The following is a 21,058-nucleotide window of genomic DNA, read 5'->3' on the forward strand; positions in this document are numbered from 1 at the left end:
ACCTCTCCAGACTGGTGTCTCCAACTGGTGTGACCACACCTCTCCAGACCAAGTGTCTCCAGACTGGTGTCTCCAAGTGACCACACCTCTCCAGACACCACCTCTCCAGACTGGTGTCTCCAAGTGCCACACCTCTCCAGACTGGTGTCTCCAAGTGGCCACACCTCTCCAGACTGGTGTCTCCAAGTGGCCACACCTCTCCAGACTGGTGTCTCTCCACAGTCCAGACCACACCTCTCCAGACTGGTGTCTCCAAGTGACCACACCTCTCCAGACTGGTGTCTCCAAGTGACCACACCTCTCCAGACTGGTGTCTCCAAGTGACCACACCTCTCCAGACTGGTGTCTCCAAGTGACCACACCTCTCCAGACTGGTGTCTCCAAGTGGCCACACCTCTCCAGACTGGTGTCTCCAAGTGACCACACCTCTCCAGACTGGTGTCTCCAAGTGACCACACCTCTCCAGACTGGTGTCTCCAAGTGACCACACCTCTCCAGACTGGTGTCTCCAAGTGACCACACCTCTCCAGACTGGTGTCTCCAAGTGACCACACCTCTCCAGACTGGTGTCTCCAAGTGACCACACCTCTCCAGACTGGTGTCTCTGACCACCTCCAGACTGGTGTCTGTGCCACACCTCTCCAGACTGGTGTCTCCAGAGTGACCACACCTCTCCAGACTGGTGTCTCCAAGTGCCACACCTCTCCAGACTGGTGTCTCCAAGTGGCCACACCTCTCCAGACTGGTGTCTCTCCAAGTGGTGCCACACCTCTCCAGACTGGTGTCTCCAAGTGACCACACTCTCCAGACTGGTGTCTCCAAGTGACCACACCTCTCCAGACTGGTGTCTCAAGTGACCACACCTCTCCAGACTGGTGTCTCCAAGTGGCCACACCTCTCCAGACTGGTGTCTCCAAGTGACCACACCTCTCCAGACTGGTGTCTCCAAGTGACCACACCTCTCCAGACTGGTGTCTCCAAGTGACCACACCTCTCCAGACTGGTGTCTCCAAGTGACCACACCTCTCCAGACTGGTGTCTCAAGTGACCACACCTCTCCAGACTGGTGTCTCCAAGTGACCACACCTCTCCAGACTGGTGTCTCCAAGTGACCACACCTCTCCAGACTGGTGTCTCCAAGTGACCACACCTCTCCAGACTGGTGTCTCCAAGTGACCACACCTCTCCAGACTGGTGTCTCCACCTCTCCAGACTGGTGTCCAGTGACCACCTCTCCAGACTGGTGTCTCCAAGTGACCACACCTCTCCAGACTGGTGTCTCCAAGTGACCACACCTCTCCAGACTGGTGTCTCCAAGTGACCACACCTCTCCAGACTGGTGTCTCCAAGTGACCACACCTCTCCAGACTGGTGTCTCCAGAGTGACCACACCTCTCCAGACTGGTGTCTCCAAGTGGCCACACCTCTCCAGACTGGTGTCTCCAGACCACACCTCTCCAGACTGGTGTCTCCAAGTGACCACACCTCTCCAGACTGGTGTCTCCAAGTGGCCACACCTCTCCAGACTGGTGTCTCCAAGTGACCACACCTCTCCAGACTGGTGTCTCCAAGTGACCCACACCTCTCCAGACTGGTGTCTCCAAGTGACCACACCTCTCCAGACTGGTGTCTCAAGTGGCCACACCTCCAGACTGGTGTCTCCAAGTGACCACACCTCTCCAGACTGGTGTCTCCAAGTGACCACACCTCTCCAGACTGGTGTCTCCAAGTGACCACACCTCTCCAGACTGGTGTCTCAAGTGACCACACCTCTCCAGAAGTGGCCACACCTCTCCAGACTGGTGTCTCCAAGTGACCACACCTCTCCAGACTGGTGTCTCCAAGTGACCACACCTCTCCAGACTGGTGTCTCCAAGTGACCACACCTCTCCAGACTGGTGTCTCCAAGTGACCACACCTCTCCAGACTGGTGTCTCCAAGTGACCACACCTCTCCAGACTGGTGTCTCCAAGTGACCACACCTCTCCAGACTGGTGTCTCCAGAGTGACCACACCTCTCCAGACTGGTGTCTCCAAGTGACCACACCTCTCCAGACTGGTGTCTCCAAGTGACCACACCTCTCCAGACTGGTGTCTCCAAGTGACCACACCTCTCCAGACTGGTGTCTCCAAGTGACCACACCTCTCCAGACTGGTGTCTCCAAGTGACCACACCTCTCCAGACTGGTGTCTCCAAGTGACCACACCTCTCCAGACTGGTGTCTCCAAGTGACCACACCTCTCCAGACTGGTGTCTCCAAGTGGCCACACCTCTCCAGACTGGTGTCTCCAAGTGACCACACCTCTCCAGACTGGTGTCTCCAAGTGACCACACCTCTCCAGACTGGTGTCTCCAAGTGACCACACCTCTCCAGACTGGTGTCTCCAAGTGACCACACCTCTCCAGACTGGTGTCTCCAAGTGACCACACCTCTCCAGACTGGTGTCTCCAAGTGACCACACCTCTCCAGACTGGTGTCTCCAAGTGACCACACCTCTCCAGACTGGTGTCTCCAAGTGACCACACCTCTCCAGACTGGTGTCTCCAAGTGACCACACCTCTCCAGACTGGTGTCTCCAAGTGACCACACCTCTCCAGACTGGTGTCTCCAAGTGACCACACCTCTCCAGACTGGTGTCTCCAAGTGACCACACCTCTCCAGACTGGTGTCTCCAAGTGACCACACCTCTCCAGACTGGTGTCTCCAAGTGACCACACCTCTCCAGACTGGTGTCTCCAAGTGACCACACCTCTCCAGACTGGTGTCTCCAAGTGACCACACCTCTCCAGACTGGTGTCTCCAAGTGACCACACCTCTCCAGACTGGTGTCTCCAAGTGACCACACCTCTCCAGACTGGTGTCTCCAAGTGACCACACCTCTCCAGACTGGTGTCTCAAGTGACCACACCTCTCCAGACTGGTGTCTCCAAGTGACCACACCTCTCCAGACTGGTGTCTCCAAGTGACCACACCTCTCCAGACTGGTGTCTCCAAGTGACCACACCTCTCCAGACTGGTGTCTCCAAGTGACCACACCTCTCCAGACTGGTGTCTCCAAGTGGCCACACCTCTCCAGACTGGTGTCTCCAAGTGGCCACACTCCAGACTGGTGTCTCCAAGTGACCACACCTCTCCAGACTGGTGTCTCCAAGTGACCACACCTCTCCAGACTGGTGTCTCCAAGTGACCACACCTCTCCAGACTGGTGTCTCCAAGTGACCACACCTCTCCAGACTGGTGTCTCCAAGTGGCCACACCTCTCCAGACTGGTGTCTCCAAGTGGCCACACCTCTCCAGACTGGTGTCTCCAAGTGGCCACACCTCTCCAGACTGGTGTCTCCCTCTCCAGACTGGTGTCTCCAAGTGACCACACCTCTCCAGACTGGTGTCTCCAAGTGACCACACCTCTCCAGACTGGTGTCTCCAAGTGACCACACCTCTCCAGACTGGTGTCTCCAAGTGACCACACCTCTCCAGACTGGTGTCTCAAGTGACCACACCTCTCCAGACTGGTGTCTCCAAGTGACCACACCTCTCCAGACTGGTGTCTCCAAGTGACCACACCTCTCCAGACTGGTGTCTCCAAGTGACCACACCTCTCCAGACTGGTGTCTCCAACTGGTGTGACCACACCTCTCCAGACTGGTGTCTCCAAGTGGCCACACCTCTCCAGACTGGTGTCTCCAAGTGGCCACACCTCTCCAGACTGGTGTCTCCAAGTGACCACACCTCTCCAGACTGGTGTCTCCAAGTGACCACACCTCTCCAGACTGGTGTCTCCAAGTGACCACACCTCTCCAGACTGGTGTCTCCAAGTGACCACACCTCTCCAGACTGGTGTCTCCAAGTGACCACACCTCTCCAGACTGGTGTCTCCAAGTGACCACACCTCTCCAGACTGGTGTCTCCAAGTGACCACACCTCTCCAGACTGGTGTCTCCAAGTGACCACACCTCTCCAGACTGGTGTCTCCAAGTGACCACACCTCTCCAGACTGGTGTCTCCAAGTGACCACACCTCTCCAGACCGGTGTCTCCAAGTGACCACACCTCTCCAGACTGGTGTCTCCAAGTGACCACACCTCCAAGTGACCACACCTCTCCAGACTGGTGTCTCCAAGTGACCACACCTCTCCAGACTGGTGTGTCCACACCTCTCCAGACTGGTGTCTCCAAGTGACCACACTCCAGACTGGTGTCTCAAGTGACCACACCTCTCCAGACTGGTGTCTCCAAGTGACCACACCTCTCCAGACTGGTGTCTCCAAGTGACCACACCTCTCCAGACTGGTGTCTCCAAGTGACCACACCTCTCCAGACTGGTGTCTCCAAGTGACCACACCTCTCCAGACTGGTGTCTCCAAGTGACCACACCTCTCTCCAGACTGGTGTCTCCAAGTGACCACACCTCTCCAGACTGGTGTCTCCAAGTGACCACACCTCTCCAGACTGGTGTCTCCAAGTGACCACACCTCTCCAGACTGGTGTCTCCAAGTGACCACACCTCTCCAGACTGGTGTCTCCAAGTGACCACACCTCTCCAGACTGGTGTCTCCAAGTGACCACACCTCTCCAGACTGGTGTCTCCAAGTGACCACACCTCTCCAGACTGGTGTCTCCAAGTGACCACACCTCTCCAGACTGGTGTCTCCAAGTGACCACACCTCTCCAGACTGGTGTCTCCAAGTGACCACACCTCTCCAGACTGGTGTCTCCAAGTGACCACACCTCTCCAGACTGGTGTCTCCAAGTGGCCACACCTCTCCAGACTGGTGTCTCCAAGTGACCACACCTCTCCAGACTGGTGTCTCCAAGTGACCACACCTCTCCAGACTGGTGTCTCCAAGTGGCCACACCTCTCCAGACTGGTGTCTCCAAGTGGCCACACCTCTCCAGACTGGTGTCTCCAAGTGGCCACACCTCTCCAGACTGGTGTCTCAGACTGGTGTGACCACACCTCTCCAGACTGGTGTCTCCAAGTGACCACACCTCTCCAGACTGGTGTCTCCAAGTGACCACACCTCTCCAGACTGGTGTCTCCAAGTGACCACACCTCTCCAGACTGGTGTCTCCAAGTGCCACACCTCTCCAGACTGGTGTCTCCAAGTGACCACACCTCTCCAGACTGGTGTCTCCAAGTGACCACACCTCTCCAGACTGGTGTCTCCAAGTGACCACACCTCTCCAGACTGGTGTCTCCAAGTGACCACACCTCTCCAGACTGGTGTCTCCAAGTGACCACACCTCTCCAGACTGGTGTCTCCAAGTGACCACACCTCTCCAGACTGGTGTCTCCAAGTGACCACACCTCTCCAGACTGGTGTCTCCAAGTGACCACACCTCTCCAGACTGGTGTCTCCAGTGACCACACCTCTCCAGACTGGTGTCTCCAAGTGACCACACCTCTCCAGACTGGTGTCTCCAAGTGACCACACCTCTCCAGACTGGTGTCTCCAAGTGACCACACCTCTCCAGACTGGTGTCTCCAAGTGACCACACCTCTCCAGACTGGTGTCTCCAAGTGACCACACCTCTCCAGACTGGTGTCTCCAAGTGGCCACACCTCTCCAGACTGGTGGTGTCTCCAGACTGGTGTCTCCAAGTGACCACACCTCTCCAGACTGGTGTCTCCAAGTGACCACACCTCTCCAGACTGGTGTCTCCAAGTGACCACACCTCTCCAGACTGGTGTCTCCAAGTGACCACACCTCTCCAGACTGGTGTCTCCAAGTGGCCACACCTCTCCAGACTGGTGTCTCCAAGTGACCACACCTCTCCAGACTGGTGTGTGACCACACCTCTCCAGACTGGTGTCTCCAAGTGACCACACCTCTCCAGACTGGTGTCTCCAAGTGACCACACCTCTCCAGACTGTGACCACACCTCTGTCTCTCCAGACTGGTGTCTCCAAGTGACCACACCTCTCCAGACTGGTGTCTCCAAGTGACCACACCTCTCCAGACTGGTGTCTCCAAGTGGCCACAGACTGGTGTCTCCAGACTGGTGTCTCCAAGTGGCCACACCTCTCCAGACTGGTGTCTGGTGGTCTCCAGACTGGTGTCTCCAAGGCCACACCTCTCCAGACTGGTGTCTCCAAGTGGCCACACCTCTCCAGACTGGTGTCTCCAAGTGACCACACCTCTCCAGACTGGTGTCTCCAAGTGGACCACACCTCTCCAGACTGGTGTCTCCAAGTGACCACACCTCTCCAGACTGGTGTCTCCAAGTGACCACACCTCTCCAGACTGGTGTCTCCAAGTGACCACACCTCTCCAGACTGGTGTCTCCAAGTGACCACACCTCTCCAGACTGGTGTCTCCAAGTGACCACACCTCTCCAGACTGGTGTCTCCAAGTGACCACACCTCTCCAGACTGGTGTCTCCAAGTGACCACACCTCTCCAGACTGGTGTCTCCAAGTGACCACACCTCTCCAGACTGGTGTCTCCAAGTGACCACACCTCTCCAGACTGGTGTCTCCAAGTGACCACACCTCTCCAGACTGGTGTCTCCAAGTGACCACACCTCTCCAGACTGGTGTCTCCAAGTGACCACACCTCTCCAGACTGGTGTCTCCAAGTGGCCACACCTCTCCAGACTGGTGTCTCCAAGTGACCACACCTCTCCAGACTGGTGTCTCCAAGTGACCACACCTCTCCAGACTGGTGTCTCCAAGTGACCACACCTCTCCAGACTGGTGTCTCCAAGTGACCACACCTCTCCAGACTGGTGTCTCCAGACTGGTGTCTCCAAGTGACCACACCTCTCCAGACTGGTGTCTCCAAGTGACCACACCTCTCCAGACTGGTGTCTCCAAGTGACCACACCTCTCCAGACTGGTGTCTCCAAGTGACCACACCTCTCCAGACTGGTGTCTCCAAGTGGCCACACCTCTCCAGACTGGTGTCTCCAAGTGACCACACCTCTCCAGACTGGTGTCTCCAAGTGACCACACCTCTCCAGACTGGTGTCTCCAAGTGACCACACCTCTCCAGACTGGTGTCTCCAAGTGACCACACCTCTCCAGACACCTCTCTCCAGACTGGTGTCTCCAAGTGACCACACCTCTCCAGACTGGTGTCTCCAAGTGACCACACCTCTCCAGACTGGTGTCTCCAAGTGACCACACCTCTCCAGACTGGTGTCTCCAAGTGGCCACACCTCTCCAGACTGGTGTCTCCAAGTGACCACACCTCTCCAGACTGGTGTCTCCAAGTGACCACACCTCTCCAGACTGGTGTCTCCAAGTGACCACACCTCCAGACTCCAGACTCCAGGTGTCTCCAAGTGTCTCCAGACTGGTGTCTCCAAGTGACCACACCTCTCCAGACTGGTGTGACCACACCTCTCCAGACTGGTGTCTCCAAGTGACCACACCTCTCCAGACTGGTGTCTCCAAGTGACCACACCTCTCCAGACTGGTGTCTCCAAGTGACCACACCTCTCCAGACTGGTGTCTCCAAGTGACCACACCTCTCCAGACTGGTGTCTCCAAGTGACCACACCTCTCCAGACTGGTGTCTCCAAGTGACCACACCTCCAGACTGGTGTCCAGACTGGTGTCTCCAAGTGGCCACACCTCTCCAGACTGGTGTCTCCAAGTGGCCACACCTCTCCAGACTGGTGTCTCCAAGTGGCCACACCTCTCCAGACTGGTGTCTCCAAGTGACCACACCTCTCCAGACCAGACCAGACTGGTCTCCAAGTGACCACACCTCTCCAGACTGGTGTCTCCAAGTGACCACACCTCTCCAGACTGGTGTCTCCAAGTGACCACACCTCTCCAGACTGGTGTCTCCAAGTGGACCACACCTCTCCAGACTGGTGTCTCCAAGTGACCACACCTCTCCAGACTGGTGTCTCCAAGTGACCACACCTCTCCAGACTGGTGTCTCAAGTGGCCACACCTCTCCAGACTGGTGTCTCCAAGTGGCCACACCTCTCCAGACTGGTGTCTCCAAGTGACCACACCTCTCCAGACTGGTGTCTCCAAGACCACACCTCTCCAGACTGGTGTCTCCAAGTGACCACACCTCTCCAGACTGGTGTCTCCAAGTGACCACACCTCTCCAGACTGGTGTCTCCAAGTGACCACACCTCTCCAGACTGGTGTCTCCAAGTGACCACACCTCTCCAGACTGGTGTCTCCAAGTGACCACACCTCTCCAGACTGGTGTCTTCAAGTGGCCACACCTCTCCAGACTGGTGTCTCCAAGTGACCACACCTCTCCAGACTGGTGTCTCCAAGTGACCACACCTCTCCAGACTGGTGTCTCCAAGTGACCACACCTCTCCAGACTGGTGTCTCCAAGTGACCACACCTCTCCAGACTGGTGTCTCCAAGTGGCCACACCTCTCCAGACTGGTGTCTCCAAGTGACCACACCTCTCCAGACTGGTGTCTCCAAGTGACCACACCTCTCCAGACTGGTGTCTCCAAGTGACCACACCTCTCCAGACTGGTGTCTCCAAGTGACCACACCTCTCCAGACTGGTGTCTCCAAGTGACCACACCTCTCCAGACTGGTGTCTCCAAGTGACCACACCTCTCCAGACTGGTGTCTCCAAGTGACCACACCTCTCCAGACTGGTGTCTCCAAGTGACCACACCTCTCCAGACTGGTGTCTCCAAGTGACCACACCTCTCCAGACTGGTGTCTCCAAGTGACCACACCTCTCCAGACTGGTGTCTCCAAGTGCCACACCTCTCCAGACTGGTGTCTCCAAGTGGCCACACCTCTCCAGACTGGTGTCTCCAAGTGGCCACACCTCTCCAGACTGGTGTCTCCAAGTGACCACACCTCTCCAGACTGGTGTCTCCAAGTGACCACACTGGTGTCCTGACCACACCTCCAGACTGGTGTCTCCAAGTGACCACACCTCTCCAGACTGGTGTCTGTCCAAGTGACCACACCTCTCCAGACTGGTGTCTCCAAGTGACCACACCTCTCCAGACTGGTGTCTCCAAGTGACCACACCTCTCCAGACTGGTGTCTCCAAGTGACCACACCTCTCCAAGTGACCGCACCTCTCCAGGCTGGTGTCTCCAAGTGGCCACACCTCTCCAGACTGGTGTCTCCAAGTGACCACACCTCTCCAGACTGGTGTCTCCAAGTGACCACACCTCTCCAGACTGGTGTCTCCAAGTGACCACACCTCTCCAGACTGGTGTCTCCAAGTGACCACACCTCTCCAGACTGGTGTCTCCAAGTGACCACACCTCTCCAGACTGGTGTCTCCAAGTGACCACACCTCTCCAGACTGGTGTCTCCAAGTGACCACACCTCTCCAGACTGGTGTCTCCAAGTGACCACACCTCTCCAGACTGGTGTCTCCAAGTGACCACACCTCTCCAGACTGGTGTCTCCAAGTGGCCACACCTCTCCAGACTGGTGTCTCCAAGTGGCCACACCTCTCCAGACTGGTGTCTCCAAGTGACCACACCTCTCCAGACTGGTGTCTCCAAGTGACCACACCTCTCCAGACTGGTGTCTCCAAGTGACCACACCTCTCCAGACTGGTGTCTCCAAGTGACCACACCTCTCCAGACTGGTGTCTGACCACACCTCTCCAGACTGGTGTCTCCAAGTGGCCACACCTCTCCAGACTGGTGTCTCCAAGTGACCACACCTCTCCAGACTGGTGTCTCCAAGTGACCACACCTCTCCAGACTGGTGTCTCCAAGTGGCCACACCTCTCCAGACTGGTGTCTCCAAGTGACCACACCTCTCCAGACTGGTGTCTCCAAGTGACCACACCTCTCCAGACTGGTGTCTCCAAGTGACCACACCTCTCCAGACTGGTGTCTCCAAGTGACCACACCTCTCCAGACTGGTGTCTCCAGACTGGTGTGACCACACCTCTCCAGACTGGTGTCTCCAAGTGACCACACCTCTCCAGACTGGTGTCTCCAAGTGACCACACCTCTCCAGACTGGTGTCTCCAAGTGACCACACCTCTCCAGACTGGTGTCTCCAAGTGACCACACCTCTCCAGACCAGTGTCTCCAAGTGACCACACCTCTCCAGACTGGTGTCTCCAAGTGACCACACCTCCAAGTGACCACACCTCTCCAGACTGGTGTCTCCAAGTGGCCACACCTCTCCAGACTGGTGTCTCCAAGTGGCCACACCTCTCCAGACTGGTGTCTCCAAGTGACCACACCTCTCCAGACTGGTGTCTCCAAGTGACCACACCTCTCCAGACTGGTGTCTCCAAGTGACCACACCTCTCCAGACTGGTGTCTCCAAGTGACCACACCTCTCCAGACTGGTGTCTCCAAGTGGCCACACCTCTCCAGACTGGTGTCTCCAAGTGACCACACCTCTCCAGACTGGTGTCTCCAAGTGACCACACTCTCCAGACTCTCCAGACTGGTGTCTCCAAGTGGCCACACCTCTCCAGACTGGTGTCTCCAAGTGACCACACCTCTCCAGACTGGTGTCTCCAAGTGACCACACCTCTCCAGACTGGTGTCTCCAGAAGTGACCACACCTCTCCAGACTGGTGTCTCCAAGTGACCACACCTCTCCAGACTGGTGTCTCCAAGTGACCACACCTCTCCAGACTGGTGTCTCCAAGTGACCACACCTCTCCAGACTGGTGTCTCCAAGTGACCACACCTCTCCAGACTGGTGGTGTCTCCAGACTGGTGTCTCCAAGGCCACACCTCTCCAGACTGGTGTCTCCAGAGTGGCCACACCTCTCCAGACTGGTGTCTCCAAGTGACCACACCTCTCCAGACTGGTGTCTCCAAGTGACCACACCTCTCCAGACTGGTGTCTCCAAGTGACCACACCTCTCCAGACTGGTGTCTCCAAGTGACCACACCTCTCCAGACTGGTGTCTCCAAGTGACCACACCTCTCCAGACTGGTGTCTCCAAGTGACCACACCTCTCCAGACTGGTGTCTCCAAGTGACCACACCTCTCCAGACTGGTGTCTCCTCTCCAGACTGGTGTCTCCAAGTGACCACACCTCTCCAGACTGGTGTCTCCAAGTGACCACACCTCTCCAGACTGGTGTCTCCAAGTGACCACACCTCTCCAGACTGGTGTCTCCAAGTGACCACACCTCTCCAGACTGGTGTCTCCAAGTGACCACACCTCTCCAGACTGGTGTCTCCAGACTGGTGTCCACACCTCTCCAGACTGGTGTCTCCAAGTGACCACACCTCTCCAGACTGGTGTCTCCAAGTGACCACACCTCTCCAGACTGGTGTCTCCAAGTGACCACACCTCTCCAGACTGGTGTCTCCAAGTGACCACACCTCTCCAGACTGGTGTCTCCAAGTGGCCACACCTCTCCAGACTGGTGTCTCCAAGTGACCACACCTCTCCAGACTGGTGTCTCCAAGTGACCACACCTCTCCAGACTGGTGTCTCCAAGTGGCCACACCTCTCCAGACTGGTGTCTCCAAGTGACCACACCTCTCCAGACTGGTGTCTCCAAGTGGCCACACCTCTCCAGACTGGTGTCTCCAAGTGACCACACCTCTCCAGACTGGTGTCTCCAAGTGACCACACCTCTCCAGACTGGTGTCTCCAAGTGACCACACCTCTCCAGACTGGTGTCTCCAAGTGACCACACCTCTCCAGACTGGTGTCTCCAAGTGGCCACACCTCTCCAGACTGGTGTCTCCAAGTGACCACACCTCTCCAGACTGGTGTCTCCAAGTGACCACACCTCTCCAGACTGGTGTCTCCAAGTGACCACACCTCTCCAGACTGGTGTCTCCAAGTGGCCACACCTCTCCAGACTGGTGTCTCCAAGTGGCCACACCTCTCCAGACTGGTGTCTCCAAGTGACCACACCTCTCCAGACTGGTGTCTCCAAGTGACCACACCTCTCCAGACTGGTGTCTCCAAGTGACCACACCTCTCCAGACTGGTGTCTCCAAGTGGCCACACCTCTCCAGACTGGTGTCTCCAAGTGGCCACACCTCTCCAGACTGGTGTCTCCAAGTGACCACACCTCTCCAGACTGGTGTCTCCAAGTGACCACACCTCTCCAGACTGGTGTCTCCAAGTGACCACACCTCTCCAGACTGGTGTCTCCAAGTGACCACACCTCTCCAGACTGGTGTCTCCAAGTGACCACACCTCTCCAGACTGGTGTCTCCAAGTGACCACACCTCTCCAGACTGGTGTCTCCAAGTGACCACACCTCTCCAGACTGGTGTCTCCAAGTGACCACACCTCTCCAGACTGGTGTCTCCAAGTGACCACACCTCTCCAGACTGGTGTCTCCAAGTGCCACACCTCTCCAGACTGGTGTCTCCAAGTGGCCACACCTCTCCAGACTGGTGTCTCCAAGTGACCACACCTCTCCAGACTGGTGTCTCCAAGTGACCACACCTCTCCTCTGACCACACCTCTCCAGACTGGTGTCTCCAAGTGACCACACCTCTCCAGACTGGTGTCTCCAAGTGACCACACCTCTCCAGACTGGTGTCTCCAAGTGACCACACCTCTCCAGACTGGTGTCTGACCCAAGTGACCACACCTCTCCAGACTGGTGTCTCCAAGTGACCACACCTCTCCAGACTCCAGACTGGTGTCTCCAAGTGACCACACCTCTCCAGACTGGTGTCTCCAAGTGACCACACCTCTCCAGACTGGTGTCTCCAAGTGCCACACCTCTCCAGACTGGTGTCTCCAAGTGCCACACCTCTCCAGACTGGTGTCTCCAAGTGACCACACCTCTCCAGACTGGTGTCTCCAAGTGACCACACCTCTCCAGACTGGTGTCTCCAAGTGGCCACACCTCTCCAGACTGGTGTCTCCAAGTGACCACACCTCTCCAGACTGGTGTCTCCAAGTGACCACACCTCTCCAGACTGGTGTCTCCAAGTGACCACACCTCTCCAGACTGGTGTCTCCAAGTGACCACACCTCTCCAGACTGGTGTCTCCAAGTGACCACACCTCTCCAGACTGGTGTCTCCAAGTGACCACACCTCTCCAGACTGGTGTCTCCAAGTGGCCACACCTCTCCAGACTGGTGTCTCCAAGTGACCACACCTCTCCAGACTGGTGTCTCCAAGTGACCACACCTCTCCAGACTGGTGTCTCCAAGTGACCACACCTCTCCAGACTGGTGTCTCCAAGTGGCCACACCTCTCCAGACTGGTGTCTCCAAGTGACCACACCTCTCCAGACTGGTGTCTCCAAGTGGCCACACCTCTCCAGACTGGTGTCTCCAAGTGGCCACACCTCTCCAGACTGGTGTCTCCAAGTGACCTCTCCAGACTGGTGTCTCCCAAGTGACCACACCTCTCCAGACTGGTGTCTCCAAGTGACCACACCTCTCCAGACTGGTGTCTCCAAGTGACCACACCTCTCCAGACTGGTGTCTCCAAGTGACCACACCTCTCCAGACCAAGTGACCACACCTCTCCAGACTGGTGTCTCCAAGTGACCACACCTCTCCAGACTGGTGTCTCCAAGTGACCACACCTCTCCAGACTGGTGTCTCAAGTGGCCACACCTCTCCAGACTGGTGTCTCCAAGTGACCACACCTCTCCAGACTGGTGTCTCAAGTGGCCACACCTCTCCAGACTGGTGTCTCCAAGTGACCACACCTCTCCAGACTGGTGTCTCCAAGTGGCCACACCTCTCCAGACTGGTGTCTCCAAGTGACCACACCTCTCCAGACTGGTGTCTCCAAGTGACCACACCTCTCCAGACTGGTGTCTCCAAGTGACCACACCTCTCCAGACTGGTGTCTCCAAGTGACCACACCTCTCCAGACTGGTGTCTCCAAGTGACCACACCTCTCCAGACTGGTGTCTCCAAGTGACCACACCTGACCACACCTCTCCAGACTGGTGTCTCCAAGTGACCACACCTCTCCAGACTGGTGTCTCCAAGTGACCACACCTCTCCAGACTGGTGTCTCCAAGTGACCACACCTCTCCAGACTGGTGTCTCCAAGTGACCACACCTCTCCAGACTGGTGTCTCCAAGTGACCACACCTCTCCAGACTGGTGTCTCCAAGTGACCACACCTCTCCAGACTGGTGTCTCCAAGTGACCACACCTCTCCAGACTGGTGTCTCCAAGTGACCACACCTCTCCAGACTGGTGTCTCCAAGTGACCACACCTCTCCAGACTGGTGTCTCCAAGTGACCACACCTCTCCAGACTGGTGTCTCCAAGTGACCACACCTCTCCAGACTGGTGTCTGTGACCACACCTCTCCAGACTGGTGTCTCCAAGTGACCACACCTCTCCAGACTGGTGTCTCCAAGTGACCACACCTCTCCAGACTGGTGTCTCCAAGTGACCACACCTCTCCAGACTGGTGTCTCCAAGTGGACCACACCTCTCCAGACTGGTGTCTCCAAGTGGCCACACCTCTCCAGACTGGTGTCTCCAAGTGGCCACCTCTCCAGACTGGTGTCCAAGTGACCACACCTCTCCAGACTGGTGTCTCCAAGTGGCCACACCTCTCCAGACTGGTGTCTCCAAGTGACCACACCTCTCCAGACTGGTGTCTCCAAGTGACCACACCTCTCCAGACTGGTGTCTCCAAGTGACCACACCTCTCCAGACTGGTGTCTCCAAGTGGCCACACCTCTCCAGACTGGTGTCTCCAAGTGACCACACCTCTCCAGACTGGTGTCTCCAAGTGACCACACCTCTCCAGACTGGTGTCTCCAAGTGACCACACCTCTCCAGACTGGTGTCTCCAAGTGACCACACCTCTCCAGACTGGTGTCTCCAAGTGACCACACCTCTCCAGACTGGTGTCTCAAGTGACCACACCTCTCCAGACTGGTGTCTCCAAGTGGCCACACCTCTCCAGACTGGTGTCTCCAAGTGACCACACCTCTCCAGACTGGTGTCTCCAAGTGGCCACACCTCTCCAGACTGGTGTCTCCAAGTGACCACACCTCTCCAGACTGGTGTCTCCAAGTGACCACACCTCTCCAGACTGGTGTCTCCAAGTGACCACACCTCTCCAGACTGGTGTCTCCAAGTGACCACACCTCTCCAGACTGGTGTCTCCAAGTGACCACACCTCTCCAGACTGGTGTCTCCAAGTGGCCACACCTCTCCAGACTGGTGTCTCCAAGTGACCACACCTCTCCAGACTGGTGTCTCCAAGTGACCACACCTCTCCAGACTGGTGTCTCCAAGTGACCACACCTCTCCAGACTGGTGTCTCCAAGTGGCCACACCTCTCCAGACTGGTGTCTCCAAGTGGCCACACCTCTCCAGACTGGTGTCTCCAGACCACACCTCTCCAGACTGGTGTCTCCAAGTGACCACACCTCTCCAGACTGGTGTCTCCACTGGTGTCTCCAGAGTGACCACACCTCTCCAGACTGGTGTCTCCAAGTGACCACACCTCTCCAGACTCCAGGTGTCTCCTGACCACACCTCTCCAGACTGGTGTCTCCAAGTGGCCACACCTCTCCAGACTGGTGTCTCCAAGTGACCACACCTCTCCAGACTGGTGTCTCCAAGTGACCACACCTCTCCAGACTGGTGTCTCCAAGTGACCACACCTCTCCAGACTGGTGTCTCCAAGTGACCACACCTCTCCAGACTGGTGTCTCCAAGTGACCACACCTCTCCAGACTGGTGTCTCCAAGTGACCACACCTCTCCAGACTGGTGTCTCCAAGTGACCACACCTCTCCAGACTGGTGTCTCCAAGTGACCACACCTCTCCAGACTGGTGTCTCCAAGTGACCACACCTCTCCAGACTGGTGTCTCCAAGTGGCCACACCTCTCCAGACTGGTGTCTCCAAGTGACCACACCTCTCCAGACTGGTGTCTCCAAGTGACCACACCTCTCCAGACTGGTGTCTCCAAGTGGCCACACCTCTCCAGACTGGTGTCTCCAAGTGACCACACCTCTCCAGACTGGTGTCTCCAAGTGACCACACCTCTCCAGACTGGTGTCTCCAAGTGACCACACCTCTCCAGACTGGTGTCTCCAAGTGACCACACCTCTCCAGACTGGTGTCTCCAAGTGACCACACCTCTCCAGACTGGTGTCTCCAAGTGACCACACCTCTCCAGACTGGTGTCTCCAAGTGACCACACCTCTCCAGACTGGTGTCTCCAAGTGACCACACCTCTCCAGACTGGTGTCTCCAAGTGACCACACCTCTCCAGACTGGTGTCTCCAAGTGACCACACCTCTCCAGACTGGTGTCTCCAAGTGACCACACCTCTCCAGACTGGTGTCTCCAAGTGACCACACCTCTCCAGACTGGTGTCTCCAAGTGACCACACCTCTCCAGACTGGTGTCTCCAAGTGACCACACCTCTCCAGACTGGTGTCTCCAAGTGACCACACCTCTCCAGACTGGTGTCTCCAAGTGACCACACCTCTCCAGACCAGTGTCTCCAAGTGACCACACCTCTCCAGACTGGTGTCTCCAAGTGACCACACCTCTCCAGACCGGTGTCTCCAAGTGACCACACCTCTCCAGACTGGTGTCTCCAAGTGACCACACCTCTCCAGACTGGTGTCTCCAAGTGACCACACCTCTCCAGACTGGTGTCTCTCCAGACTGGTGTGACCACACCTCTCCAGACTGGTGTCTCCAAGTGACCACACCTCTCCAGACTGGTGTCTCCAAGTGGCCACACCTCTCCAGACTGGTGTCTCCAAGTGACCACACCTCTCCAGACTGGTGTCTCCAAGTGACCACACCTCTCCAGACTGGTGTCTCCAAGTGACCACACCTCTCCAGACTGGTGTCTCCAAGTGACCACACCTCTCCAGACTGGTGTCTCCAAGTGACCACACCTCTCCAGACTGGTGGTGTCTCCAGAGTGACCACACCTCTCCAGACTGGTGTCTCCAAGTGACCACACCTCTCCAGACTGGTGTCTCCAAGTGACCACACCTCTCCAGACTGGTGTCTCCAAGTGACCACACCTCTCCAGACTGGTGGTGTCTCCAAGTGACCACACCTCTCCAGACTGGTGTCTCCAAGTGACCACACCTCTCCAGACTGGTGTCTCCAAGTGACCACACCTCTCCAGACTGGTGTCTCCAAGTGACCACACCTCTCCAGACTGGTGTCTCCAAGTGACCACACCTCTCCAGACTGGTGTCTCCAAGTGGCCACACCTCTCCAGACTGGTGTCTCCAAGTGGCCACACCTCTCCAGACTGGTGTCTCCAAGTGACCACACCTCTCCAGACTGGTGTCTCCAAGTGACCACACCTCTCCAGACTGGTGTCTCCAAGTGACCACACCTCTCCAGACTGGTGTCTCCAAGTGGCCACACCTCTCCAGACTGGTGTCTCCAAGTGACCACACCTCTCCAGACTGGTGTCTCCAAGTGGCCACACCTCTCCAGACTGGTGTCTCCAAGTGACCACACCTCTCCAGACTGGTGTCTCCAAGTGACCACACCTCTCCAGACTGGTGTCTCCAAGTGACCACACCTCTCCAGACTGGTGTCTCCAAGTGACCACACCTCTCCAGACTGGTGTCTCCAAGTGACCACACCTCTCCAGACTGGTGTCTCCAAGTGACCACACCTCTCCAGACTGGTGTCTCCAAGTGCCACACCTCTCCAGACTGGTGTCTCCAAGTGACCACACCTCTCCAGACTGGTGTCTCCAAGTGACCACACCTCTCCAGACTGGTGTCTCCAAGTGACCACACCTCTCCAGACTGGTGTCTCCAAGTGACCACACCTCTCCAGACTGGTGTCTCCAAGTGACCACACCTCTCCAGACTGGTGTCTCCAAGTGGCCACACCTCTCCAGACTGGTGTCTCCAAGTGACCACACCTCTCCAGACTGGTGTCTCCAAGTGACCACACCTCTCCAGACTGGTGTCTCCAAGTGACCACACCTCTCCAGACTGGTGTCTCCAACTGGTGTGACCACACCTCTCCAGACTGGTGTCTGACCACACCTCTCCAGACTGGTGTCTCCAAGTGACCACACCTCTCCAGACTGGTGTCTCAAGTGACCACACCTCTCCAGACTGGTGTCTCCAAGTGACCACACCTCTCCAGACTGGTGTCTCCAAGTGACCACACCTCTCCAGACTGGTGTCTCCAAGTGACCACACCTCTCCAGACTGGTGTCTCCAAGTGACCACACCTCTCCAGACTGGTGTCTCCAAGTGACCACACCTCTCCAGACTGGTGTCTCCAAGTGGCCACACCTCTCCAGACTGGTGTCTCCAAGTGGCCACACCTCTCCAGACTGGTGTGGCCACACCTCTCCAGACTGGTGTCTCCAAGTGACCACACCTCTCCAGACTGGTGTCTCCAAGTGGCCACACCTCTCCAGACTGGTGTCTCCAAGTGACCACACCTCTCCAGACTGGTGTCTCCAAGTGCCACACCTCTCCAGACTGGTGTCTGACCACACCTCTCCAGACTGGTGTCTCCAAGTGACCACACCTCTCCAGACTGGTGTCTCCAAGTGACCACACCTCTCCAGACTGGTGTCTCCAAGTGACCACACCTCTCCAGACTGGTGTCTCCAAGTGACCACACCTCTCCAGACTGGTGTCTCCAAGTGACCACACCTCTCCAGACTGGTGTCTCCAAGTGACCACACCTCTCCAGACTGGTGTCTCCAAGTGACCACACCTCTCCAGACTGGTGTCTCCAAGTGACCACACCTCTCCAGACTGGTGTCTCAAGTGACCACACCTCTCCAGACTGGTGTCTGGCCACACCTCTCCAGACTGGTGTCTCCAAGTGACCACACCTCTCCAGACTGGTGTCTCCAAGTGACCACACCTCTCCAGACTGGTGTCTCCAAGTGACCACACCTCTCCAGACTGGTGTCTCCAAGTGGCCACACCTCTCCAGACTGGTGTCTCCAAGTGACCACACCTCTCCAGACTGGTGTCTCCAAGTGACCACACCTCTCCAGACTGGTGTCTCCAAGTGGCCACACCTCTCCAGACTGGTGTCTCCAAGTGACCACACCTCTCCAGACTGGTGTCTCCAAGTGGCCACACCTCTCCAGACTGGTGTCTCCAAGTGACCACACCTCTCCAGACTGGTGTCTCCAAGTGACCACACCTCTCCAGACTGGTGTCTCCAAGTGACCACACCTCTCCAGACTGGTGTCTCCAAGTGACCACACCTCTCCAGACTGGTGTCTCCAGACTGGTGTCTCCAAGTGACCACACCTCTCCAGACTGGTGTCTCCAAGTGACCACACCTCTCCAGACTGGTGTCTCCAAGTGACCACACCTCTCCAGACTGGTGTCTCCAAGTGACCACACCTCTCCAGACTGGTGTCTCCAAGTGGCCACACCTCTCCAGACTGGTGTCTCCAAGTGACCACACCTCTCCAGACTGGTGTCTCCAAGTGGCCACACCTCTCCAGACTGGTGTCTCCAAGTGACCACACCTCTCCAGACTGGTGTCTCCAAGTGACCACACCTCTCCAGACTGGTGTCTCCAAGTGACCACACCTCTCCAGACTGGTGTCTCCAAGTGACCACACCTCTCCAGACTGGTGTCTCCAAGTGACCACACCTCTCCAGACTGGTGTCTCCAAGTGACCACACCTCTCCAGACTGGTGTCTCCAAGTGGCCACACCTCTCCAGACTGGTGTCTCCAAGTGACCACACCTCTCCAGACTGGTGTCTCCAAGTGACCACACCTCCAAGTGACCACACCTCTCCAGACTGGTGTCTCCAAGTGGCCACACCTCTCCAGACTGGTGTCTCCAAGTGACCACACCTCTCCAGACTGGTGTCTCCAAGTGACCACACCTCTCCAGACTGGTGTCTCCAAGTGACCACACCTCTCCAGACTGGTGTCTCCAAGTGACCACACCTCTCCAGACTGGTGTCTCCAAGTGACCACACCTCTCCAGACTGGTGTCTCCAAGTGGCCACACCTCTCCAGACTGGTGTCTCCAAGTGACCACACCTCTCCAGACTGGTGTCTCAAGTGGCCACACCTCTCCAGACTGGTGTCTCCAGAGTGTGACCACACCTCTCCAGACTGGTGTCTCCAAGTGACCACACCTCTCCAGACTGGTGTCTCCAAGTGACCACACCTCTCCAGACTGGTGTCTCCAAGTGACCACACCTCTCCAGACTGGTGTCTCCAAGTGACCACACCTCTCCAGACTGGTGTCTCCAAGTGACCACACCTCTCCAGACTGGTGTCTCCAAGTGACCACACCTCTCCAGACTGGTGTCTCCAAGTGGCCACACCTCTCCAGACTGGTGTCTCCAAGTGACCACACCTCTCCAGACTGGTGTCTCCAAGTGACCACACCTCTCCAGACTGGTGTCTCCAAGTGACCACACCTCTCCAGACTGGTGTCTCCAAGTGACCACACCTCTCCAGACTGGTGTCTCCAAGTGGCCACACCTCTCCAGACTGGTGTCTCCAAGTGGCCACACCTCTCCAGACTGGTGTCTCCAAGTGGCCACACCTCTCCAGACTGGTGTCTCCAAGTGACCACACCTCTCCAGACTGGTGTCTCCAAGTGACCACACCTCTCCAGACTGGTGTCTCCAAGTGGCCACACCTCTCCAGACTGGTGTCTCCAAGTGACCACACCTCTCCAGACTGGTGTCTCCAAGTGGCCACACCTCTCCAGACTGGTGTCTCCAAGTGGCCACACCTCTCCAGACAGACTGGTGTCTCCAAGTGGCCACACCTCTCCAGACTGGTGGTGTCTGGTGTCTCAAGTGACCACACCTCTCCAGACTGGTGTCTCCAAGTGACCACACCTCTCCAGACTGGTGTCTCCAAGTGACCACACCTCTCCAGACTGGTGTCTCCAAGTGACCACACCTCTCCAGACTGGTGTCTCCAAGTGACCACACCTCTCCAGACTGGTGTCTCCAAGTGGCCACACCTCTCCAGACTGGTGTCTCCAAGTGGCCACACCTCTCCAGACTGGTGTCTCCAAGTGACCACACCTCTCCAGACTGGTGTCTCCAAGTGACCACACCTCTCCAGACTGGTGTCTCCAGAGTGCCACACCTCTCCAGACTGGTGTCTCCAAGTGGCCACACCTCTCCAGACTGGTGTCTCCAAGTGACCACACCTCTCCAGACTGGTGTCTCCAAGTGACCACACCTCTCC

At 56.9% G+C, this 21,058-nt stretch overlaps 1 long non-coding RNA gene across 1 annotated transcript; it reads right to left on the reverse strand.

Moving 5' to 3' along the window:
* Positions 1-3,956: 3,956 nt before the first annotated feature.
* On the reverse strand, positions 3,957-16,490 carry LOC127922070 (uncharacterized). The gene is made up of 3 exons (XR_008110672.1): positions 16,314-16,490; positions 9,956-10,019; positions 3,957-4,051 (listed from the first exon to the last, which is right to left on the reverse strand). It is a non-coding gene; the product is annotated as an uncharacterized LOC127922070 (long non-coding RNA).
* Between the last annotated feature and the right edge of the window lie 4,568 nt (positions 16,491-21,058).

Source organism: Oncorhynchus keta, chromosome 1 (assembly GCF_023373465.1).
Source record: "Oncorhynchus keta strain PuntledgeMale-10-30-2019 chromosome 1, Oket_V2, whole genome shotgun sequence".
Taxonomy (NCBI): Eukaryota; Metazoa; Chordata; class Actinopteri; order Salmoniformes; family Salmonidae; genus Oncorhynchus; species Oncorhynchus keta.